At 42.1% G+C, this 6,000-nt stretch overlaps 1 protein-coding gene across 1 annotated transcript in view; it reads right to left on the reverse strand.

Moving 5' to 3' along the window:
* The window catches only part of SPTBN2 (spectrin beta, non-erythrocytic 2), an 81,933-nt gene extending 76,445 nt beyond the window's left edge, over positions 1-5,488 (reverse strand). The window contains exon 1 of the mRNA XM_054990094.1: positions 5,440-5,488. The gene's annotated coding sequence lies outside the window, so the exon portion shown is untranslated. The remainder of the gene's footprint in view (positions 1-5,439) is intronic.
* Positions 5,489-6,000: the final 512 nt, after the last annotated feature.

Raw genomic sequence — 6,000 nt, forward strand, 5'->3', positions numbered from 1 at the left:
ATTTGGCCTGGGGCTGGGAATCAAGGTTCAATAGCTAAGGAACTGTACACAAACTCCTTCCTAGCTAACAGCTAATGGGGTTTGGGGTATACGTCCTTCTTCAGCCCACTTCTAGGGGCTGCCCCTTGCAAGGCACCATTATAGAAAGGCAGGTCCCGATGGATTTTTTTGCTTCAAGGCAGGTTCCGCTACAAGCCCCAGCTCTGCTTTACATCCAAGACTCTCATCCTCTCCCTCCAGACAGGTCTCATATATTATGGCTACACTGCAAAAATGTGCAGTGTTTTGTTTACGCATTCACAGCAGTCTGGCTTCCTGTCCCTCTGGTCTTCTTCAAGATGATGCATGGCTTTGCTGTGCTACAGCCCCTCAAACCACTCCATCCCAAAATTCTCCATCATACAAAACCAGAAATAGGAAATATCTCAGCAAAGCAGGGGAAAGAGAGAAGCAGGATTATGCCATGTGAATGATCCTGAAAACAGCACTGCTACAAGGAAGAGGCAGAGAAAAACACCTGCATAGAAACAACCAATGGTGCACTCAGAGGCATTTTGAGAGATAAAAAGTCAGGGTGCTAAATGTTAAATGCTAGAATCTGAATATGTGATATTTACCATAACAAGACAATTATCTGCCAATCAGCTCCAGTCAGGCTCAAGAAGAGCCAGGCTGAATTAGACCAGTGGTCCATCTAGTCCAGCACACTGTCTCACGGAGCAGCCAACCGGTTACTCTGGAGGGCCAACAACAGGGTATAGAGGCCGAGGCCTTGACCAAGAACAATGGTATCATGGTATGTTGACAAACATTTGGAATGCTCAAGGAAAATGCATCAGCAACAGAATGTTGACAAACAGTGCAGCTTTTATGAGGAAACCCAAAAAGTCTGATAGCATTTGGAGAGAGAAACTTCACCAAAGGCCTAGGAACAGTGGGCCAATAAGGGAAATGTAAACTTGTAGAAGAATCTCCCCACAGTCTGAGTATACCTCTAAATCACCCGTTCTAAGAGAATCGAGCCCTATCACTCACTAGAGTGGCAAAATGAACAGGAATGTGTACCAAAAATCCTCCAGTTTAAATCCCTGCTCAGCTACAAAGTCCACTGGGTGACCTTGGGACAGTTACTCTCTCTCAGCCTCACCCACCTTCCAAGGCTGTTGTGCAGATACACTGGGAGATGGAACCACATACATGGACCTCAGGTCCTTGGAGAAAGAACAGGATTTTAAAAAATGTAAGGTTAACTTATTTTACAACCACAGTCCTTTGTCAAAAGAGGGGAAAGGGACTCTGCTTAACACTTGCCCCTGGAATTGCCCCTTGACTAGAGGGGCCTGGTTTCGTTTTGTCCTGACCTACTCTCAGGGCAGCCAACTGTTGCCTGTCCAGTCATCGCCTCCCTCCCACACGTCTTGCTTTGGGTCAAGATTGCACTACCCATGAACAATCCTACTTGCATGTGCCACACAGGCTGGCCTGTTCATCCTGCTGGGGACAGGGAAGCAGTCCCCTGCCAAGAAAGACTGAGAGACAGTAAAGGAGATGCATAGTGCAGGTCTCAACTAAGGATATTCTTGGAATTTTCCTTCATTTAGGACAGTCCTTAAAATGTAAAGCCTGCCTTGTAAGTATATCTTTGTGTGCAGTTGTAGCTATTTTGTTGCAAAAAATTGATGTACTGTTTAAAATTCTGGTAGCCACTTGTCTATAGAAAGGAGGGATCTCAAATTATTAAATAATACCTTGCACTGAGTCTTTGGCCTGCTGTTCTGCTTGCCAAGAGGCAGCCATGCAATGGTGCCCTCTCATCTGCTATCCTGTGCTAAGGAGGTTCATCCATCAACGGATGTGGTTACTCCAAGCCAGATAGCCTATTAGAGTTGGCATCAATATGCAAATATATAAGTAATTTGTCAATTTAATATGTTAGAATTTACAAGTACTTTCCCCTTATATTTGTTCAGATATATGCTCAGATATAACCCTCTAAACTGCTTTAATATGCATTCAATTGTTACTTATTATGACATGTTATATGTTTATTAATTTTGATGTATGTATTTATTAACGGATTTTAGTATTAACTTCTTGTATGACTGCAGATTCATGATTGTATATAGTTTAATAGTTTATTGTTATTAAAAATTAATAAAACAAAACAAAACAAAAAGTTGGCATCAAGAGTAAGCAGGCAGATCCAAGGCTGTTGTGGCCTGAAGGCAGGCAGCCTTCAGCAGGGAAGGCTGTCTGTCCAGGAGAAATGCCTGTTTGTAATAACTAGTTTACAAAGAGTGAGTTAAAATGTGCACCAGCAGCAGGCTACAACTCAGGAAGCAGAGACGTATGCCCCTCCCAGCCACCACCCTCCTCCAAGTTTGTAGCAAGGATGGCACCAGTAGTATTTCACTCCACCTAGACCATTGATGCGCCTCACCTAAAAATTCATTTATTTTAAACAGGGTTTTTTACTTTTATTTATTTGCATCATTTATAATCCCTGAGACTCAAGGTGTATTACACAGTGTGAGTCAGTACAATCAATATCAAACACATTTCAATATACATGTAATGGGTATATATATGCAGTTTTGCAAGATTTAAAGAAAAAGAAAGATTTAAAGATTTAACCATGTTGAAATAGAGCATAAGCAAACTTCATGATTGATATATTAAACAACACAGGAACTACCCAGTAGGATCATACTTATAGCAACAGTAGTGAAAACTGTGGTCCCTCCTTATCTCTTTACTTCTGGTTTCCCTATCCCTTTACTGATGGATCTCTTGAGATCACTTCCTTACAGTACAGCCCTCCCACCTAAGCAAAAAGCTCTCTTGAACAATTCAGTTTTGCATTGTTTAGGAAAGGCCAGGAGAGTGGAAGCTTTCCTAACTTTAGCGCTTGTTTCCTGAACAGAAAAACTTCTGGTTACAATCAAGGGGCAGATGGGAAAGTGAAGAATATTTTTGCTGGCAGGAAACTAGCAGCAACTGAGTTCCATCTGAACTATGTTTGCTTTCCTATTCTTGTCGGTATTGAAGCCCAGATGGGGCCAAAGCCAAGCCCTTAGGCACAAACAGAAGGGCTAGAGACAAAAGGCCCTTGGTCTAAGACCGGTGGCCTGCGTTAGACAGCCTCATTAATTAGGATAGATTAGGGGGTGTTTGTTTTGTTTGTTAATTTCACTATTTGTTTGACTTAGTAAAATGTATTTCGGTATTTTTCTGTGAGCCACTTCAGTCCCTACAGGGAGAATAATGGCATACAAAATCTGTAAATTGTTTGGAGTAGTGGTTAATAGTGGCAGGAATCCCCCCTTCACTACTCCAATGCTGAGTTCAGCAAGCTGCTTAAAGAGATGAAGAATAACATAAGGAAGTTTTATTAATGTAAGGATGGTTTCATTATAAGGAGGGCTGCAGTGTCACCAAAATGCAGATGATACCCAGCTCTACCTTTCTTTGCCACTTAATTCCAAGTAGGCTGCTTGAACCATGCTTGGAGTCAGTAAAGGCCTGGATGAGGGTGAACAAGCTGTCCTAACAAGACAGATGTTTTCTGAGTTAGTGGAAAGAAAGACCAGGAACTTGAGATCTCTCCTGTCATGGATGAGGAAAGCCAAGGTTCATAGCTTGGGAGTGCTGCTCAACACAGCAGTCATCTTAGAAAAGTCAGGTGACTGTAGTGGTTTGGAGTACCTTTGCCTAGGTTCAATGGGTGTATCAGCTGCACCTGTTCCTGGCTCAGTCAGATCTAGCCACAGGGACCCATGCCTTAGTTACATCTAGATTGGACTACTGCAGTGCTCTACTTGGGGCTACCCTTGAAGAGGGTTTGGAAGCTGCTGCTAGCACAGAATACTGCGGCTAGACTGCTGGTTGGGGCCTGCTGTTGGGAGCATTCGACCCCGATACTACAGCAAATACACTGGCTACCAATCCACTCCTGAGCACAATTCAGGGTGTTAGTTTTGGTCTTTAAAGGCCCACATGGCTTGGGACTGGGGTGTCTGAAGGACCATCTTCTCTCATGTGTTCCTGCCCAGGAATTAAGATCACAGGGAGAGGCTCTCCTGATTATCCCATCAGCTAAAGAAGCTCGGGCTTCTTTGGTGGCAGTCCCTCAATTACAGAACAGCGTCCCCAGGGAAGCGTGCCTGGCTCCCTCACTGCTGACCTTCAGGAAGCAGCTTAAGATGTTCCATTTAGGACTGCTTTTAATTGACTTTGTTTTATGTTTATCGGCAGTCCTAAACTGTGTTTTTAAACTGTGTTTTATTCCTTTTACAATTGTTATTTTATTTATACTGTACGCTGCACTGAATTCCTGCAAGGTAGAAAGATGGCTAATAAATGTTTTAAATAAAAAGTTTATGAATGTAAAGATAACTGCTCTTTTTCATTTTGTACATTTTGACACTAAAAATTCAGAGACACTAACATTTACAAACAGATGTTTGGCATTGGCAAAAGGGTTTTGGAAATTTCTGCCAGATGGGAGAAAAGGACTGATCTTTCATTCGTTTCTTTGGTGCCATACTAAAATGTGGCAGTGCCACCTAGTGAGGAAAGCTGGCTACTGTCATCCCCCTCCCCCCACAATGATGACAAAAATATTGATAGATTAAATAAATGGCAGTTTGCTATCCTTTAACTGCGCCTCCCCAAACCTGCTGCCATTTGTGCTCCAGACCAGGGATAAACAAATGACAGCCTGTAATCCGAATGTGCCCTCCATTACCATCTTTGTTTGGCTCCTGGTGGCCGTCCTGTGTTTTAGTCAAGGCATGATTAAAAAAAAAATTGCTCATGGTTTTATTCGTAAGGAAAAGAATCTATGAGTTTGCATGAACATTCGACTTCTAATCAGCTACAGTTGTGGTACTTCAGTTCCCATGAGCAGATGACCTCACACTATGTGCCTGCATTCTGAACCTTTCAAATTATTATTGCTAGGCAATGCAAGCTTTATTAGAATGATGAGTTGTTTCAACTGGGCTCCAGACCAGTCCCTGAGAAACAGAGTGAATCCAGTGAATTAGATTCTCTATGAACCTTTATGATCTTGATGAGGTTGCCTCCTACTGAGTCAGGCTATATTCCGGGAAGCCCAATTTTGTCCATTCTGACTGGAAGATGCTTTTCATTGGAAATGCCAGGATTTGAACATGAGTTATTCGGCATGCAAAAAGGTACACATACATTTAGAAAGAGAACTAAAGGTGGGGTCTGCCAAGGATGCAGAAACTGCTAGTTCAGCCTGCACAAGATGAGTTCAAATCCCTCTTCAGTATCAGTCTTCCTACACAGTTTTTGGCCATCACTATTAATCAGACTGGGTCACCTTACAGGACTGTTGTGATAATAACCATTAGGCAAGAGTAACGAAGTATTATGTATTCACTTTGTGCTTAGCGCATCCGTGCCACTTACGCGTAAAGGCAACCTGGCTCTGCTACTCTGGATGCTGGACAATGCCACGATGTCAGGGTACCCAAGTCCCCCCTGCTGGGAGTTTGCTCTGGAGACCACTCTTCATGCAAAAACCTAAAATAAACAAGAGATGGAAATGGTCAGGCTTTTTATTTAGATGATTAACTCACCCTATTCTGAAGGTTATGGAGTCAGCAAACACTCACTTTATTATGTACAAGTTGGGTGCCCATGAGGAATCACATATTGACAAACACCTCCCTTTCAAGATTCTATATTTTATTTATTTATTTGACTCAAGGTAGATTACATAGTGTAAGTCAATACAATCAACAGCCAGGACATTCAATAAACATCACAATAGGGTACTGATTGCAGAAAATTGTAAACAAGTATTTGTTTGTTTGTTTGTTTCAATTTTTATTCTGCCCTCCCCGCATAGGCAGGCTCAGGGTGGATTACATCCAATAAAACATACGTGCAAATTTATACTTTGAAACAGTTAAAACAAAAACATAAATAAATCCAAATACAGAGCTAAAATACAGAGCCAGATCCAAA

Source organism: Eublepharis macularius, chromosome 1 (genome assembly GCF_028583425.1).
Source record: "Eublepharis macularius isolate TG4126 chromosome 1, MPM_Emac_v1.0, whole genome shotgun sequence".
Taxonomy (NCBI): domain Eukaryota; kingdom Metazoa; phylum Chordata; class Lepidosauria; order Squamata; family Eublepharidae; genus Eublepharis; species Eublepharis macularius.